Raw genomic sequence first — 20,910 nt, 5'->3', positions numbered from 1 at the left:
CAACGTTCAATGATACTTCTGCAAACCGCTCGGGCGTCATTCCCTGGCAACTCCTGCATACTCTTGAGGTATATGTGGCTACCTCGATGATCTTTCCCTTAATGTATTCCTAAGCCACATGCAACTTTTGATTTTGATGACCATAGGTCTCAGCTAGATCCAGCGCATCACGCTCGCGGTCCAAGGCTATATCTTTCTAGCGCCGAACTTCTAGCGACTCCGCTTCTAACTGATTGATCACCTTTTGGTAGTGGTGTCTTTCTATTTCAAATTCTGCGATCTGGCTCTCCTTGCTTGACTCAACTCCCCCTATCTGATCCCTCAGACCTTGGATTAATGGAGCAAAACCTCTACGCTCAAGATCACGGACTACCCTGAACTGGGATGCTTTCTCTTCTTGTTGCTGAGCGGTTGTGACTATGTTCTTCTTTCGAATTTGGGCTTTGAGTGCTTGCTTCTCTCGTGCCCACTGAGCCTTTTCTCGCTCAAAATCAGCCTGGTGTATGTCCATGGCTGTCTCCAGAATGCCCTTATCTTCTTGTAAAGTGTCAATACGAGATTGGAACTCTTGTGCCATTTCCTTTCTGGTTTCTCTAACTCTGACCTCAATCTCCTCCTCCCAATCAACTGTGTTCCGTATGGATCTTTCTGTCCTTTGATCGGGGATAGCCTGGTTGTGAAACCACTCAAGGTATGCGAGGCTTACCTCCCCACGTTCACGATCAGCTACCATCTCGTCTAAATCAGAAAATCGACTACCAAACCAAACCTTTTGTGCATATGACTCCCTTGGAGGTTCCTCTCCCTTGAATTCCCACACGAATGGGCGCATGTCCTCAATCGGGGGCCTCTTTTTCTCTCTCCCTAGCTGGCGCATGACGCGTAGGGTTGGAAACCTCTGAAACCTATGAGTATGAAGAACGAGCGATACGTCGACATATGCATGACCCTAGCAGAAGGGTACCAATAATAGTTCCAAGTGATTCTATCAGAATTCAATGAACCAAGTAATTCCCACTAGGCCCTCACCCCCTCTGGAAGATTACAACTTGCGGCCCTGTCTGGGTGACATCCAATGTAATTCAGCCAGTTTTCATTGAAATTTATTACTATTGGATGATGATAAAGGTGCTCTATGAACCACATATGCAGTAGAATGTTGCATCCCTCGAAGTAATCTTCACCCTCTTGACAACGGGTCAATGCTCGAAACATATCTCCCAAAATCATGGGAAGAATGATATGATCCTCGCTACTTTGCAAATACGAGACTACCACAACCAATCGAATTCTGATGCGCCCACCACGCTCTGGAAAGACCATGATCCCTAGAAATGATATCATGAACGCAAAGATTCTCAACTCCCTCCAAGCGTCGTAACTCAACTGGTTGACGAATTCTGTGCCGAGAAGTTCTCAAACCCTTTCTCGTCCCCAAATCTGTCATAAAGATATTCCAACGGAACCCATCCTTCGTTTAAGCAAACCATTGGAATCGACGGAGGCATAACTTCTTTAAAAAGTTGTTTACACCAACTTTTCTCGGAGCAGCAGGCTTTTTCCCACGAAGGTTTCTCCCCAATCCGGTGAACCCACCTAATTCTTCCAATGTGGGCATCATTTCACAATCTTTGAACCCGAAGACATTGTTCGCGGGGTCCCAAAAACCCACTAGAGCCTTGATTAAATCTCTGTTAGGCTTAATTCCCATGATGTTTGTGAGGAAATTGAGGTGCTTAAATACTCGATTTTGTTCCTATGTAGCAAAACTAGCCCACCAATTACAGAGACTACTCGGGGTCTTATCTCTGATCAAGAATATAGGAGGTGTCTCGTCCCTTACCCTTTTCTGACTGCTTCTTTGTGGAGAATTCATGATGATCTTAAGAATAAGGTAAAAAGGGTTAGGACATACCTAAACTATATGCAAATTATGATCATTCTTTTTTTTCTTTTTCTCTTTTTTTTTGTCAATTTAGGACTCAATCTATTTTTTTCTTATTATTATAATATATATTTTGAAATTACTAGACACAAAAGTTGATATGATAAAAGCGGGGAAAGTGGCTACTATTACAAAGACAACCCTTTGATACTTCCATAGAAGGCATAAAGGATGTTTCGACAAAAACAGCCAAATAGAGGAACAAAATGATAAAACATACACAAAATAATAAATAAATTTAAAAAAACTATTTTTACGAAAATGACCTTTGCTACTCCGAGAGGGGTTCAAAATCTGTCTCAGCAAATATAACCAGACAAAATTAGATAAAATAACTACTTTTGCTAAAATAGCCTTTCGGTACTTCCGGAAAGGTTTAAAGCTGCTTCGACAAAAATGGCCAAACATGAGGGCAAAATGGTAAAGGGTGAATAAATACGGATAAAGTAGCTACTTTTACAAAAAACGGCCATTCAGCACTTCCCGGGAAGATTTTAAGGCTGTCTTGGCAAAACAATCGGAACATGAGGGCAAGACAGTAAAAAGGTGGCCAAAATAGGCTCTCTTTTTTTTCGAGAATTTTATGCTCCTTTTTTTTTGAAAAGTGTGGGTTGAACCCGATGGAGGTTGCCTATGTATCTCACATTCGGTGAGAATCAAATCCGCGTAGTTCGATAAAACTGGGTACTTTCCACCCCCCCCCCCCTTTTATTAATGAAAATTAATCTTTACAACCCATACCAAACTACTACAAAATCTTTTTTTTAAAGGTTTATTTGCACTAAACTAGGAGAATTATTTCTCTTTTTTTTAATTACACTAATATTTTTTAAAGCCGGTCGACAATGCAAGTAATCCTTCCAAATGATGTATCAAGTAACACATAAGTGAACATGATGGCCTCAAGGAGGATACCTGTCTTATATGGACCCGGCCCCTATGCCGAGTTTCGCTAAGTCAAATGCACGTGATGCACATAAAGCGAACCTACTAGGGATATCCGGTATGAGGTTTGTTCTTCTAGGTTTAAATCCTGGTGGAGAAGGTATCTAGACTGGCTTACTCGAGCAGACAACTCAAGCCAAGGGGGGTCAGTGTACCGGTAGCATTGCTTTCCGGCTTAACTGGTGGTGCTCCCCGCCTAAAAAATGTGTGACTAAAATCCTTCACCGGGTGACAAACACCTCGGCTATCTCAAAGAAAGTGGTCTATGTCAAGCAAATGCCCAATTTTTAATTTAGAAGACTCAGAGGTGGTGCGTGAGAAGACAGTTTATATGTACAATTCAACAATATCGAAGTAGTAAAAAGAAAACAGGTAGCACATTAGGCACAAATAAATCACAATATATACAAAATTAATAAAGCCAAATAAAAGTCAACATGTACAAGCTCGAATTTTGGTTGTCCCCAGCATAGTCGCCAGAGCTGTCACACCTCCTTTTTTTACCCATCCAAAAAAGATATGTGTATGTTATATTATGGATTGTGGGTTAAAGAGTTTTTCCAATTGAAGTAACAAATTTGAGTAGGGATTATTTTATTTACAATGTCGCCACTTGGAATTGGTTTTCGGTTTTCCAAGTCACCTTTTATTTGAATCCCTAGTCAAAGGAAGGTTTGACTCTATTTTTATCGGTCTGCGAAAACAAAGTTCGGGTAAGGAATTCTGTTGACCGGGGAGAAGGTATAAGGTATTCCCCAAGTTCCGTGGTTCTAGCACGGTCGCTTTATTGACTTAAAACTTTGCTTGAACTAATTTTGGACAAACTGAGATTTATACTATTTTCATGTTTTACCTATCCGCTTTTATCTCTTGATTATTAGAAAAATTAAAGAATACTTTGAATAATAAGATACATAACCACACTACGCAAGCGAATTCGTGATCGAAGAAATTTATTATTTATTCATAACAGCGCTACACAAGCGAATCCGCGGTCATGACAAACGATTATTAGCACGCTATTTACTTTTGAAAAATTACTACAATTGTGCTTTGAGGAAAAATTAACTTTTTGGAAATTTATTAAAAGTTACTATCGCGCTACGCGAGTGAATCTGCGATTATGGGAATTAAATAAATTAAAAATAAACTAAAACTAATGAATATGATATTAGATTATTTAGTTAATTTATTCAATGTTAAACATCATGCTACGCAAGCGAGTTCGTGAATAAAAAAAGTTGAAGCACGTCTATTAATTGCCTAGCGGTTAGATTAATTATTTGGATTACTTGTTCTGATTTATTATTGTAGGAACATGACACTTTAAAGTTTGGGCTAACTTGGACAAGTAGTAGATGCTAAAACTATTGGGCCTGGCCAAATTATTTTGGTCCAATTTCTCTTTTTAAAATGTCATCATACTGCCTAATGAAATTAACAAGAAGCAAATACTGACCTACTTCGATTCTAATGTCCAGGTTATTAGACTTTCTAAAAGCTCAAAATTTCCTTCTTTAGCCAATGACCTTTTCCTTATCAAACAAACCTAGTGAATACTACACAAGGATAACCCAACATTCTTAAACATTCAACATTCTTAAACAAATGAAGATTAATAAAATATTGACATAAAATGGCTAAAATACAATGTATAAGGCCAACTCCAGTTTCCAAAGGATTAATGTTTTGACTCAGTTAATAAACAAAATTCACTTTACAACTTAAAATGAATCACTGCCTCCACTTAGTTCTTAATTATTATTCTAAAACTACTTTTCATGAAGTTAACCAAAGATTCATATGTTGAACGAAAGACTAGCATACATGGTTACACTAACAGAAACTAAACTTCACAAACTAATAAGATCTAGCACTGGAAGAGATCAACATAACTAGACACAAAACTACAAAGCAAATCTTAACGCTTATCAGTTAAACAAAGATAGAGGAGTAATGAAACTCAAACAAACTCTAAAACTGCAACCTCTTCTCATGTTTATTTAGATGTTAACCCTTTCTACCAACTGGACGTAACTTTTTTACTAATTAATCTTACTTGCAGATATAATAAAAATAAGCTATACTATCGATCTGCAGAACATGAAGATAGAAATTTTGGTACTCAATCATTCATCTCTAGACAAGTTAGATAAAAAAACATGCTTAATAAAAAAAGGACACATCAATAATAGTCAATACAAGCAACATTCCTTCATAATAACATGTCATTACCATTTATTGAAGCTGAAAATTTAACGACACGATGAAAAGTTACCTAATTAGCATAAACGCGTGACTTAGCTAGTGATGAACTCAGGTGTTCACAACTGTTTAACTCAACACTTTCTAGCCAGCAACAGCAAACAACCAGTCAGGAAAACCAGAGAAAATGAGCACCAAAACCCAGAAGAATTCCTTTTGAACCAAGAAACAACTTAGAGAACTTTTATGAAGGGATTTTCTAAGTAAGAAAGGGCTGCCAGAGATATCTTTTTTGAAGCTCTAGCTGCTCTCATTTACACTCAAAGTTGTATTCTTTTCTAAGTGTGTAAGATGTGTCCTTTTTTAGAGTAAAAGATCCTCTTTGGTGTTAGGGTGTTCAAGAAACTCTCTAATTGAAAGAAAGACCTCCCTTTTATAGGAGAGGGTGGCCATCAATTATTATTGCAAACCTATCCAAAGGATAGATTTTCTACCAAAATCTGTCCCAACAGTTCAATGGACAGATTTTTGGTGAAACATCTGTCTAAAAGACCATTTCTTTACCAACTGTGTATAGTGTTTGGAATAGTGTGCTCAAAATAGCTATTAAAATAGTAAAAGCAACCAAACATGGGCCCTACTGTTATGCCCCGCAATATTACGTCAATATTATGTCCCACAGTATTATATTACTACGATATTATGCTCTGCAGTAATATATTATGATTGATGTTACGTCCTACAGTATTAAGTTACGACAGTATTGTACCCGACAGTATTACATTACGGTAATATTACGCTTCACAGTAATAAGTTACGACGATGTTGTATCTTGTAGTATTTTATGTTGAATTTGTCGTAAGGTAATTGACATCAGTCCAAGGAAAAGATTATTTGGGGATTATAAGGATTATGCTATTTCACAAGTGATTAGTAAATTCATGAAGGTGAAATGGGGAGCAAGTCTAACAAAACAAATTTTGTCAAAGTTTGGCATTTTGGGATAAAATACGGCCCGAGCTAAAATACGGCCCGAGCTAAAATACCTGGTACTTATGGACTAGTGCCATACAAGGTACTATATGGCCATGATAGAAAGGTGTATAAGGTATGTAAAATATGAGTAATAATTTAAGTAAGTTGGAATAATTCTTAATTATAGGGGTAATTGGTTAATTATCGGGTAGCGAGATATTACCTAATTAATTAATTGATTATTGGATAAAGTTTAAATCCCCAATAAGAGGATTACGTGGCAGCCCTTCCATGCCAAGAGTGTGACTCTTAAAGTCATTATGTGACGTGGCTAGCTTAGAGATGTGCTATTATGCAACAATGTTTACAAGTTGTACACATTTCAGTTAATATATATAAAGACATTTTGTCATAATTTGCCAAGCTTTCTGGCTTGTAGTTGATTGCTATTATCATTCAAATAGATAAATACACTACTAGCACAAGTAGCTTGAGAAATGGAATTATTAACTTTGCTTTGTTTAGTATTTCTCTCAAGGGAGGAAGAGCAGTTGAGTTTGCCGGGATTCAATTCTATACAAATAAGGAAATATACAGTGATTTAATATAAGAGGTTTATATATACACATGAATTTCCGGTGACCTCTGTTCTTTAATTGAACAAGTTGCTCCATCTTGTCAATATAGCATGAGATTTTTGCAAATTTTAGGAAGTATGGTGTAATCTTTCACAAGAGAATCGGCTCAGGTATGTTAAGGCTATCCCTTCTTTCTTTTGGCATGATCCATACGATACGAACGAAACGTGCAAATGCGCAAATTCCATAAATGAATCTATTCATAGAAGTATTAGAGATATCTATGTTCCTGAATTTCCATGTGTCATAATATTTTATCAGATGTTCATGGGTCTCAGAAAAATATGAAAGTTGAGAAAACAAAAGTTTACTTTATAAGATTGCTCAAGACAAAATGGTCTTATGAAATTCTGAAAGATTTTATTAACGTACTTTTCATGTATTGCATTCATGTGCATTGAACCATGACCATATGACGTTATATATGCATATATATGTAAATATATGTATATGGGATATGGGAAAAGGTTACGGCATTATATACGCACCACCACCTGATCAGCTGGTATATGATGATGATGTTGCCCATAGTAGCTGAAATATGATTCAAACAGCGTTATATACGCATATACATATGTAAATATGATTCAAACGGTGTTATATAAGCGTATATATGTATGTATATATGTATATGGGAAATGAGAAAGGTTATGGCGTTATATACGCACCACCACCTGATCAGCTGGTATACGATGATGATTTTGCCCGCAGTGGAAAATATGATATGATGGGATGCCCTCAGAGGCTGATGATGTTATGAAATATATACCTATGCACGACATGACATTCATACGCATATGCATGATGCTAAAAGTAATTGATGATTTACAAAGTTATTCAGACTTACAGGTTGAGTCATGTACTCATATCTCTTCCATGTCTCTTATGTCTTTATTTATGTACCTTACATACTCAGTACATTATTCGTACTGACATCCCTTTTGCCTAGGGATGCTGTTATTCATGTCCGCAGGTCCCGATAGATAGGTTGAGAGCCCTCCATGTAGGCTATTAGCTCAGCAGCAGATGTTGGTGCGCTCCATTTGCTTCGGAGTTGCTGTTTTGATTAGTACGAGTTAGATGTATATTGTTTGGTATAGAGGGACTCTGTCTCGACCTTTATGATATTTATGTATTCTTAGAGGCTTGTAGACATATGTCGTATACATAAAAGATTGTACGGCATGTCGGCCTATGTATCGAGTTTATAAAGAATCATGTTGGCCTATTAGGCCCGTATGTCATGTGTATATGATGATGTAATAAGAAAGATATGTTACGTTGGTGCTCGTTTGAGTAAGGTACCGGGTGCCCGTCGCAGACCATCGTTTTGGGTCCTGACAAAAGTGGTATCAGAGCAGTTCTATCCTATAAAGTCTACAAGCCGTGTCTAGTAGATTCTTTTTTATGGGTATGCCATGTACCACACTTATATGCATGAGGCTACAGGGCATTTTAGACTGTCACTCTTTTTTCTTACTCTAGATCGTGTGGTAGAGCTCACTTATAAGAATTCGAGTCCCTAACTTCTATTCGTAATAAGACGATGCCTACATTCAGAAAGACGATCGATAAGAGATACAACTGTGGGATTATTGATTTAGAGGAACTCGATTTTGCATCTTGCTTATGATAAGTAAATGTGAAATCTTTAGCAAATCATAGATGTATTGAAAGGTGTAAGCCTCTTGGTAAGGATCTTGAGGCAAGAATACATATCCACCTTAATGGTGAAAGACAATGAGAGATTTAGAAGGTAAATACAAGTGTCAACAAGTAAAAGAAGTAAGATGAAGAAAAGTATGAGGCGCCCAGTTAATGAAGGTTAACGGTGTTTATAATTCAGGCAGAGGAATATAAGCTTTTTGAGTTATATACTATGGTAACAGAGGTATGTATAATTGGTCGTATCCATCTCAGTGATGCCCTATGGGGCTATCAGACATAGTTTAAGAAAAGGACGAGTTATCAGAATCCGACTAGGGATATAGTAACCCAAAATAGTGAATGGATTGGTAGAGTTAGTTGACGTTTCCGAAGGATAGTGCAAACGTGGTAATGGATCTCCCTGTGAGACACCTCGATGGTGCACCCTAAAATAGTACAGCTAGATATGAGTACTACAAAGACATGCACTATAAGCCTTGATGGGATAAATATTACCTTAGTGTGGCTCGCGTCCCTATTAAAGCAAGAACGTTAAGCAACTTGAAGAGCCACTGGATGGAGCAAAGGAAATCAAAAAGCGAAAGAATATCGTATTGAAATTTTCACAAGAAAAGGGATATGTAAAAATAATAGCAGAGTAATGAGAATAGAGATAAGGAAGCATTACGAATAAAGTGTGATACATAGATGAAAACGGTAGAGTGTTACAGAACCTATAATCAAATGAAGGAAGAGATAAAAGGTGATAGGCCTCAAGACAACGAAAGAGTATAGGCCATAAGGTTATGTCCTCATTTCGAGAAATAAGTTCGTGACTCCAACGCGACTACCAGAGGGGAGAGTTAATCCCAGAGTAACAGAAATCAATATGGACTGGTAAACAAGATAAACCAAATATGAATTAGGGACTGAATAATTGGAAAGTACTCGGCTTCATGGGAATTTCAGATTTCATTCCGGCGGTAATATAATGGACCACAGAAGAAGATTCACGATGAATTCAGAGAATAGTCATTCAGGGAGATGCTTCCCTAGAGCAAGCAATATGAGCAAAGTTATTAAGAGACTGTATGTGCCAGTTACGCTAAGTGTCACCCTCGCTAGTAAGGGAATTTGTCATCCTTGGTACAGGAGAATTGCTGCAAGGCGAGTAAGGATCATTGATGTTAAGAAGCAACGCCAAAGATGAATAGGAAAACATCTATAGGTAGATCCTCGTAGCTCCAACTCTTAGTACTCCCCTAAAGGGGGGAATATGGAATGATAAAAGGAAGAATGCGATAAAAATGAGAACGGGTTGAGATTGCACTTATCCAAATGCCACAGGTATGCTACGATTCCAGAACATTATGTAAACGCAATGTCAAGGAGAAGAAGTAAGGGTTCCTGCCCGAGATGTTATTGATAATTAAGGAGCCAGTGCGAGACGTAAGTTAAGACCAAAGAAATAACCCAAGAAAGATTTCACGGAATATTGACATGAGGATGGGTCAACGAATAGTGAGTAATTAATTAAGGAAGAGCCTAGTCATGGCTAGTCAAGAGGATACAGACAAGACAGTAGGTCATGCAAGATAAAGATAGTAAAACCCAATATAGTGAATTTAGCCCCACAGTTATGACATTGTAATACTTGAGAAGTATTCAAATAGGAGTTGGGGTAGTTAAAGGTACCGTATGAGTATTACAGAAATAAAAGATAGTTCCACTGGAAAGACAGTCAAAACTTCAGTTCAGAAGCAGCCGAACGAGCAGATGAGTATGGAGGTAAGTAACTAAAGATAATTACAAGTGAGCACGAACATCAAAAATTCTATCGGGAATATGGTATAATAAGCTCACAGCTTTACGAGAGTCAAGGGTTCTCCCTAAGTAATACAACGAAAGACTAGCTGAGGAGATAAGAAAGAAGGCTTCAACCTAAGCACAACGACCTAAAGAGAAAATGGTCGTGTAACAACAATCTCGCAACAACATTGTAAGCATTCCAAAGGAAAGTGGCATCTACCATGGCTAATGAACGGGGAGTAAGAATTAGAACTAATACTTGAGATCATATGAGTTGTGTGAAAACTCTGGAAAGTTTGGGCACTAAGATAAGCTAAGTAGGGACGCAACAAGGGGCAGAAAGACTAGGAAAAGTAATTACATATGTTTAAAAAAAGCTGAGATGGAACAAAAGGAATTATTTGATCAATGATCCCGAGTTACTACTTTATGGATACACTCAAGAATTTGGAGCATTATGTAGGCAACATATTGTTGATAATCATACAGCCATAGAAGAATTCGATACAAGTTAAAAGAAAGAATTGAGCCCAGGGCATAGACAAAGGATTGAATTGTTAGAAGATTGTATCATGGATATTCCATAACGCCCATGAAAGGCTAAGGTAATAACTGATACCATGAGCCACGGATCAGAAGATAGTTTAAGCCTACGTAAAGGCTGATCAGAATAAAGAGGAAACTAAAGAATTACATCACCGAAGTAAAATAGGAGTCTGATTATTGGACCTAGAAAAATTATAGAAGTTGTGCTGGAGAACATGACAGAATCACTCTTAATATTAGATGTTCAAGAGAAATAACACAACAACCATAATCTATAATGGCTCTACAAGGAAGCCAATTAGAAGAAGTACCTGCCTCATAAGAAGTCAGTATGAAGCTCCCACCAGATTGTTTATGTACCAGAGTTGCGAATATTATAATAGAGTTTCAAGTTATGGATGTGAATTACACCTAGGTGGAAGGGAGGTTATGAAAGAGATAGAAGATATGATATGAGATTTTAAGTAAGTAAGGTAAAAGTGAACAACGTACGAGGCACTAAAATGCAAAAAGTTGTGAATAATCCATACTTCGGATAGAAGGTTATAAGCAGGGGGATTCAATATCCAGGAATAATAGCGGCATCGTTAGTGTCATATCTTCCAGCCTATGGTTTCTGCATATCGAGAGGTGTAGTTAAAAGAGTATAGAAGAGTTAGAGACGATGTGACCTCTCGTTTGATATTCTGGAATAACATAAGGAAATCTATGGTGCAAGCAAGTTAAAGAAAGGTTGCAAGTAGTATAAATGGATGTGTGTAGGTTGCAAGATATAATATAGTAGGGTGACAAGGTTTTAGGAAGACAGGAGTAAGGATAAGAAAAGGCGAGTGAGAATGTGACGAGAATGGATAATTCCTCGGGATTAAGCCCATGAAAACAAGAAAAGCTAATGGTTTCTCTAAAGTTATAGAAAGATCAGTATAGCATGAATGAACTCAAATGAGTCTAAGACTAGTAGCATTTAGAAAAGATGGGATGCTGCCCTGATAGTACCATAAGGGTGTAATTATGATGGATAAAGGATGACGTTTAGGTCTTCGAGTGAGTAATGATTTGAAGAGGATTTCATGGATTGTACGAAATTAGGATACCCCCATAAGGTGAATAACATTGAGACACTATGAAATATGATTATGGAAATCACTTCAAATATTCCTCAATGCAACGTAAGCCCTAGCGATAATGTATTACGTAAAAAGTTTCAAGTCTTCAAGTAGAGGATTATAGATCAACATTGAGGCAAATCAACAATGGTCAGATACAAGTTATAAAGTTGACATGAGATTAGGCCATGATTCTTAAGACGAACGGTAATGAAGGAGCATTGAGGGACTGAGATTTATACCTAAAAGGATAGGTAACAAAAGTAACTGGGAGCTTGGTAAGCATACCTCAGTAAAGATAGATTGAAGTAAAAACAATTATGGTATAGTATAACCCATGGAAATGCAGTAAAGTCATATGAATGGATAACTAGATCTATGAAATAAGATATAGCCATATTCACAAGTTCTACAAAGCATCGAGCAAAGGACTTCAGTATACCTATAGAGGCCTAGAGAGGCATCATATTAAGCCTTGTATATACAAAGTAAGGCCTAGAGATTGACTAAAAGATAAAAGGAAAAAGGAAAGATGAATCGCATAAGTGCACCTACAAAGCCAGGGTCATACAGACTGCATGACAGGAGGTAACAGAAGTTGCAAGATTAGGAAGATTTCGACCACATGTCATGATATGAGCAAAAAGACTAAAGGGGGGAATACCCAAGACTTTGGATTTATTCACAGAGCAACTGCTTAAATGGAAAGAAGAGTATTAAGGTATTCACAAGAGCTATAAGTTACAAAAATGATAAGAGCATCAGTCCACATTCGAGGACGAATGTTCCAAGGGGGGGATGATGTTACGCCCCGCAATATTACGTCAATATTATGTCCCGCAGTATTATATTGCGACGATATTATGCTCTGCAGTAATATATTATGATTGATGTTATGTCCTACAGTATTAAGTTACGACAGTGTTGTACCCGACAGTATTACATTACGGTGATATTACGCTTCACAGTAATAAGTTACGACGATGTTGCATCCTGTAGTATTTTACGTTGAATTTGTCGTAAGGTAATTGACATCAGTCTGAAAAGATTATTTGGGGATTATAAGGATTATGCTATTTCACAAGTGATTAGTAAATTCATGAAGGTGAAATGGGGAGCAAGTCTAAGAAAACGAATTTTGTCAAAGTTTGGCATTTTGGGATAAAATATGGCCCGAGCTAAAATACCCGGTATTTATGGACTAGTGCCATACAAGGTACTATATGGCCGTGATAGAACGGTGTATAAGGTATGTGAAATGTGAGTAATATTTTAAGTAAGGGGGGATAATTCTTAATTATAGGGGTAATTGTTTAATTATCGGGTAGCGAGATATTACCTAATTAATTAATTGATTATTGGATAAAGTTTAAATCCCCAATAAAAGGATTACGTGGCAGCCCTTCCATGCCAAGAGAGTGACTCTTAAAGTCATTATGTGACGTGGCTAGCTTAGAGATGTGCTATTATGCAATAATGTTTACAAGTTGTACAAGTTTCAGTTAATATATATAAAGACATTTTGTCATAATTTGACAAGCTTTCTGGCTTGTAGTTGATTGCTATTATAATTCAAATAGATAAATACACTATTAGCACAAGTAGCTTGAGAAATGGAATTATTAACTTTGCTTTGTTTAGTATTGCTCTCAAGGGAGGAAGAGAAGTTGAGTTTGTCGGGCTTCAATTCTATACCAATAAGGAAATATACAGGGATTTAATGTAAGAGGTTTATATATACACATGAATTTCCGGTGACCTCTGTTCTTTAATTGAACAAGTTGCTCCATCTTGTCAATATAGCGTGAGATTTTTGCAAATTTTAGGAAGTACGGTGTAATCTTTCACAAAAGAATCGGCTCAGGTATGTTAAGGCTATCCCTTCTTTCTTTTGGCATGATCCATACGATACGAACAAAACGTGCAAATGTGCAAATTCCATAAATGACTCTATTCATAGAAGTATTATAGATATTTATGTCCCTGAATTTCCATGTGTCATAATATTTTATCATCTGCTCATGGGTCTCAGAAAAATATGAAAGTTGAAAAAAAAAGTTTACTTTATGAGATTGCTCAAGACAAAATGGTCTTATGAAATTCTGAAAGATTTTATTAACGTACTTTTCATGTATTGCATTCATGTGCATTAACCCATGACCAGATGGTGTTATATACGCGTATATATGTAAATATATGTATATGGGATATGGAAAAAGTTTATGGCATTATATACGCACCACCACCTGATCAACTAGTATATGATGATGATGTTGCCCACAGTGGCTGAAATATGATTCAAACGGCATTATATATGCGTATGTATATATGTATATGGGATATGGGAAATGTTATGGCGTTATATACACACCACCACCTGATCAGCTGGTATACGATAATGATTTTGCCCGCAGTGGCTAATATGATATGATGGGATGCCCTCAGAGGCTGATGATGTTATAAAATATGTACCTATGCACGACATGACATTCATACGCATACGCATGACGCTAAAAGTAATTTATGATTTACAAAGTTATTCAGACTTACAAGTTGAGTCATGTACTCTATATGTCTTCCATGTCTCTTATGTATTTATTTATGTACCTTACATACTCAGTACATTATTCGTACTGACGTCCCTTTTGCCTGGGGACGTTGTGTTTCATGTCCACAGGTCTCGATAGACAGGTCGAGAGCCCTCCATGTAGGCTATCAGCTCAGCGGAAGATGTTGGTGCGCTCTATTTGCTTCGGAGTTGTTGTTTGATTAGTATGAGTTAGATGTATATTGTTTGGTATGGCGGGACTCTGTCTCGACCTTTATGATATTTATGTATTCTTAGAGGCTTGTAGACGTATGTCGTGTACATAAAAGATTGTACGGCCTTGTTGGCCTATGTTTCGAGTTTATAAAGAATCATGTTGGCCTATTAGGCCCGTATGTCATGTGTATATGATGATGTAATAAGAAAGATATGTTACGTTGGTACCCAATTGAGTAAGCTACCGGGTGCCCGTCGCAGCCCATCAGTTTGGGTCGTGACACCTACACTCAAGTACCCTCTGACTTTATCAACAAATAGCTGAGTTCAAAACTCACACCTTCAAACTAACCAAACTATGAATTGAAACCGTAGAAACAAGACTTAAAAGATAACTGAACTAAGTATTCAAACTAAATAGATTGAAATCAATTCGATTTATACAAACTAACATGAAGCGACTGAGATAACAAATTGAAGCGCAAAACAAAAGTTAAACGAGCATCGTTAAACTAACAGAGAATGATTAACAACAACTAAACAAACAACTAATTAAACGAACGATTCAACCAATCTTGTTGGTTGATAACAATCTGATAAATAGAGATAACTAATCAACATACGCACTAATTCGACACTCTACTTAACAATAATTGACAAAAAGAGAAATCAAAGTTGCAAACTAAACCTATCACTATTAAAAATCAAAACTTAGTGAGGGAATGAAGGTTATACCCTACAAGCGCGCTTGAAACTGATTCGAGCCACTAGAGGATGCCCGGTGGTGGTTGTCTGACCCCAAGCACACGGTTCTTTTGGAAGACGCTAAAAAAAGGAATTGCAGCATCTTGCCAAGAAGAAACAAGTGCCTTTGGATCGAAAAATAGGCTAAGACGGAAGGGCAGTGGTGGTTTTGGCACGTCGCAGCAGTTGAGCAGTGGTCGCCGGAAAAAAGTTCACCGGAAAATGACTATCAAAATTCGACTCCAATACCAATGCCAAATGGTATCGAGTCGAGTTATGAACATCCATGTAAGTGGTACGGGGTGAAGTAGCCTGAAAACTTACTAATTTGGGAAAATATAAGGGGTTAGGGTTTCGGGTTTTTGCCTATTCGTGGAGATTCATGAAGTTTTGGGGGATTTGAGTTGAAGATATGGAAAGAGGAGAGAAAGATGAGCAGATGGTGAAATTTTGAGGGCATTTGGACCACTGCCCGTGGCGCCGCCGCCGTGGGGTATGGGCAGCGACGATAGGAGTAGAAGAATAGAGGAGAAGGGCTTCTAGGGTTTGGGTTATGGAGAAATGGCCAATTTTCTGATTTTAGAGGGCTTATATACCTCTTGGGAGATCAAATGAGGGCCATTGGATCAAATACCATGGATGGATGAGATTGATCTTTGTCACTTAAGTAAAACGACTTAGTTTCGATATAAAACTACGTCGTTTCAACCCTCCTATGGCAGTCCCCATTTGGACCGGATCTGGGCTCTTTGGGCTTCTAATTTTGGGCCAATTTTGGCTCAATTTCAATTGAAATATACTAGCCCAATCCCCTAACCCCTAATTATCTTATTTAGTCCTAAAGAAAATATATAAGTAGAAAGAAAAAATCTTTTTTGGAATATATAATTTAAAGATGCAAACTAAAATATACAAATAAAAGGTAAAAATATTTTTGGTATTTTTAATAAAGGAAATGCAATATAAAAAATGCACAAATAACTAAAAATCATCCAAATACTAGTATTTCTAGTAGAATTAAAAGGATGCAAAAATTAGGTATTCACAGATAGTATGAAACGAAAGATATGTTACCTAGGTACTCGGTTGAGTAAGGTACTAGGTGCCTGTTGCAGCCCATCGGTTTAGATCGTGACAAAAGCGGTATCAAGGATTTAGTGATTTGATAATAGCCGACATCATGAGAATTTTGGATTTTGTTCCGGCGATAGTAGAATGGACAACAGAAGAAGATTCAGGAGAAATTCGGAGAATGGTCATTTAGGAAGACGCTTCCCTAAAGCAAATAATGTGAGCGAAGTTAAGCTTAAGGAACTGTGTGTGCCAGTTACACTAGGTGTCACCATCGTGAGTAAGGAATTTTGTTATCCTTGGAGTAGAAGGATTACCACAAGGCGAGTTAGGGTCACCGATGATGTGAAAAGACACCAAAGATGAAGAGGTAAAATATCTATAGGTAAATTGTCATAACGCTAAATCTTTGTACTCCCCTAAAGGGGGGAATATGGAGTAATGTGGCATTAAGTCAGAATTAAGTAGTTCTAGTAATTATGGAATAGTAAAGGAAGAATGCAAAAAAATGAAAAAGGGATGAGATTGCACTTATTCAAACCCTACAGATATGCTACGATTCCAGAACATTATGCAAACACAACGTCAAGGAAAGGAAGTAAGGGTCCCTGCACGAGAGGTTATTGATAGATAAAGAGTCAGTGAAAGACGTAAGTTAAGACAAAGGAAATAACCTAAGAAAGATTACGTGGAATATTGATATGAGCATGGGCCAACGAGTAGTCAGTAATTGATTCAGGAAGAGCCTGGTTATGGATAAACAGGAGGTTACAGACAAATCAAAAGATCGTGCAAGACAAACAAAGTGAACCCCAATATGAGGAATTCAGTCTCGCAGATATGACATCGTGACCCTTGAGAATATTCAGATAGGAGTTGGGGTGGTTAAAGGTGTCGTATGAGTGTTACGGAAATAAAAGAAAGTGCCACTTTGAAGTCAGTAAAAATATCAGTTTAGAAGCATCCCTACAAGTACAAGGGCGTGGAGGTAAGTAACTATGGATAATTATAGGCGAAGAAGAACATCAAAAATTTTATTGGGTATACGATGTAATAAGCTCGCAGATTTACAAGAGTCAGAGGGTCTTCCCTAAGTACAAAAACGAAAGACTAGCTGAGAAAATAATGAAAAAATGCTTCAACCTAAGCACAATGACCTAAAGAGAAAATGGTCTTGTAACAACAGTCTCACAACAATATTATATGCACCCCATAAGAAAGTGGCACCTACCGTGGCCAATATGTGTGGGCACTAAGATAAACCAAGTATTCATGCAACAAGTGGCAGAACGGCCAGGAAAAGCAATTGCTTGCATTTAAAGAAAGTCGAGAATGAATGAAAGGAATTATTCGATCAATGATCCAGAGATAATTACATTATGAATGCACCTAAGATTTCGGGGTATTATGCAGCATATATGTTGACAATCATACAGCCGTAAAAGACTCTGGTATAATTTAAAAGAAATAATTGAGTCCAAGTTATAGACAAACGATTGAATTGTTAGATGATGGTATCACGAATATTCCATAAAGTCCATGAAAGGCTAAAGTAATAACTAATGCCATGAGCCGTAGATCAGAAGATAGCTTAAGCCTACATAAAGGTTGATCAGAGGGAAGAGAAAACTAAAGAGTTACACCAACTAAGTAAATCAAGAATTTGATTATTGGACCTAGAAAATTATGGACATCATGATTGAGAACATTGCAGGATCACTCTTAAATATTAGAGGTACAAGAGAGAGATAGTATAATAGCCATATTCTATAAGGGCGTCAGAAGAATATCAGCCTCATAAGAAGTCAGTATGAAGCTCTCACCAGATTATGTATACACTAGAGGTGCAAGTATTATAATAAACCTTCATGTTATGGATGTAAATTATACCTATGTGGAAGGGAGGTCATGAAAGAGATAGAAGATGTGATGTGAGATTTTAAGGTAAGTAAGCTAAAGGTTAACAACGTACGAGATACTCACGTGCAGAAGGTGGTGAATAATCTATACTTCAGATAGACAGCTAAAAGCGTTAGGATTCAGTATCTAGGAATAATAGCAGCGTCGTCAATGGCATATCTTCCAACCTATGGATTTTAAATATCGAGAGGTCTAGTTAAGAGAGCGAAGGAGAGTTAGAGACGATGCGATATCTCGCTTGATGTTCCAAAATAACATAAAAACCTATGGTGCACGGAAGTTGAAGGAAGGCTGCGAGTAGTATAAATGGATATGTATGGGTCACAAGCTAAAGTATGGTAGAGTGACAAAATTGTAGGAAGACGGGAGCAAGGATAAGAAAGGACGAGTGAGAAGGTGACGAAATGGATAAGTCCTCAAGATTAAGCCTATGAAAACAAGAAGATCTGATGGTTTCTCTAAGTTACACAAAGCTCATTATAGCCTGAATGAACTCAAAGGGGTCAAAGACAAATGGCATTTAGAAGAGGTGGAACCTTGCCCTGGTAAAAGAATAAGGTTGTAATTGTTGTATATAAAGAATGATGTTCGGGCCTTCGATTGAGCAATGATTTGAAGAGGATTTCACGAATTGTACGGAATTAAAATACCCACGTAAGGTGAATCACATTGGGATACTATAAAATATGATTATTGAAGTACATTATCGCCCCCAAGTGGATAAGGAAAATCACTTCAAATATTCCTCGATGCAACATAAGCCCTAGTGGCAATGTATTACGTAAGAAGTTTCAAGTTATCAATAAAAGATTGTAGATCAACATTGAGGTGAATCAACAATGAATGGATAAAAGTTACAAAGTACAAGATGAGATTAGGTCATCAAACTTAAGATGAACAGTAATGAAGAAGCGTTAAAAGACTTAGATTTATGCATATAGAATAAGCAACGAGAAAAAGATGGAGTTTGGTAGCAGACCTTAGTAACGATAAATAGAAGTAAGATTTATGGTATATTACGACCTACCTAGGTGCGGTAAAGTCATACAGATGGATAAACTGATCTATGAAATAAAGTATAGCAATATTTGTAAGTTCAACAAAGTACAAAGTGAAAAACTTCAGTATACTTATAGATGCCCAAAGAGACATCATATAAAGCTCTGTATATGTTTACCAAGTGAGGCGTAGAAGTTGGCTAAAAGATGGAGGAAAATGAAGAGAAGATTCGCATATGCGTACTTATAAAGTCAGAGTCGTACAAGGTACATGATAGAAGGTAGCAATAGCTACGAGATTGGAAGAATTTTGACCACAAGTCATGGTGTGAGAAAGAGGCCTAAAGGGGGGAATGCCCTGGACTTTGGATTTATTCACAGAACAGTTGCCTAGATGGCAAGGAGAGTACTAAAGTACTCGCAATAGCCATAGGTTATGAAAATGATAAGTGCATCAGTCAATATTCGAGGACGAATGTTCCAAAGGGGGGAATGATGTTACACCCCATCTTTTCGTACGTGAAAGTACACCATAAGTAAATTAATGAAAGCTTGGAAATGAGATGTTACATTTCACATTATTATACATTAAAGATTCGTCGTAAGTTAATCGATGTTAGTTCGGGAATGAGATGATTTTGGGATTATAAGTATTATGCTATTCCAAACAAGTGATGAGTAAATTCATGAAGGTGAGAGGGTAGACAAATCGAAGAAAAGTAATTTCGTCGAAGTTTGACATTTTGGGATAGAATACGGCCCGAGCTAAAATATTCGGTATTTATGTACTAGCGCCATACAAGGTACCACATGACCATGATAACAAGGTGTATAAAGTGTGTTAAAAAGAGTAGCATTTTAAATAATTTGAGATAATTCTTAATTATGTAGGTAATTGGTTAATTATTGGATTTGTGGATAAATATTTAAGGGATATTTGTTGGATAATTATAAGGGGGGGAGGGTGACAATCCATGTGGGTTTTAGAAAGTTTGCAGCAAGTTGACATCTAGACATATGCTTAAGGAGGTGGTGTCTTGTGTAGAGGATTTTGTTGCTTAATCACCACATAAGTGGGGCCCACACCCCCTAAGATTAAAGAACCCCTCTAAATCATTTAAGGGAGATGCATATATTTCTAATGTAAGGAACTATGTTTCAACAAACTCACATATGTGATAGCAACGTGATTTGTTATAAATTCCATAGAAGGCTACTCAATAACGTGAAAATTTTGAACCTAACGGAGCACGGTACAATCTTTCTCAAGAATATCATACGGATTTTTCCATACTTGGATCCGCCGTTACGCGTTTTATCACAATTGATGTGTGTCAGAGGGATTTTCAAAAGATCGGCTCGGGTATGTTAAGGCTATCCCTTCTTTCTTTTGGCATGATCTATACGACAAACGAAACGAGCAAATGCACAAGTTCAATAAATGACTCTATTTATAGAAATACTAGAAATGCTTATGTTCTTGATTTCCCCATGTGTCATATTATTATATCATTTATTCATGGGTCTCAGAAAAATATGTAAGTTGAAAAAGTTTATTTTATGATATTACTCAAAGGCATAATGGTCTTATGACATT

Source organism: Nicotiana sylvestris, chromosome 12 (assembly GCF_000393655.2).
Source record: "Nicotiana sylvestris chromosome 12, ASM39365v2, whole genome shotgun sequence".
In the NCBI taxonomy this organism is placed as follows: Eukaryota; Viridiplantae; Streptophyta; class Magnoliopsida; order Solanales; family Solanaceae; genus Nicotiana; species Nicotiana sylvestris.
Note: the sequence above shows the minus strand (reverse complement) of the source record.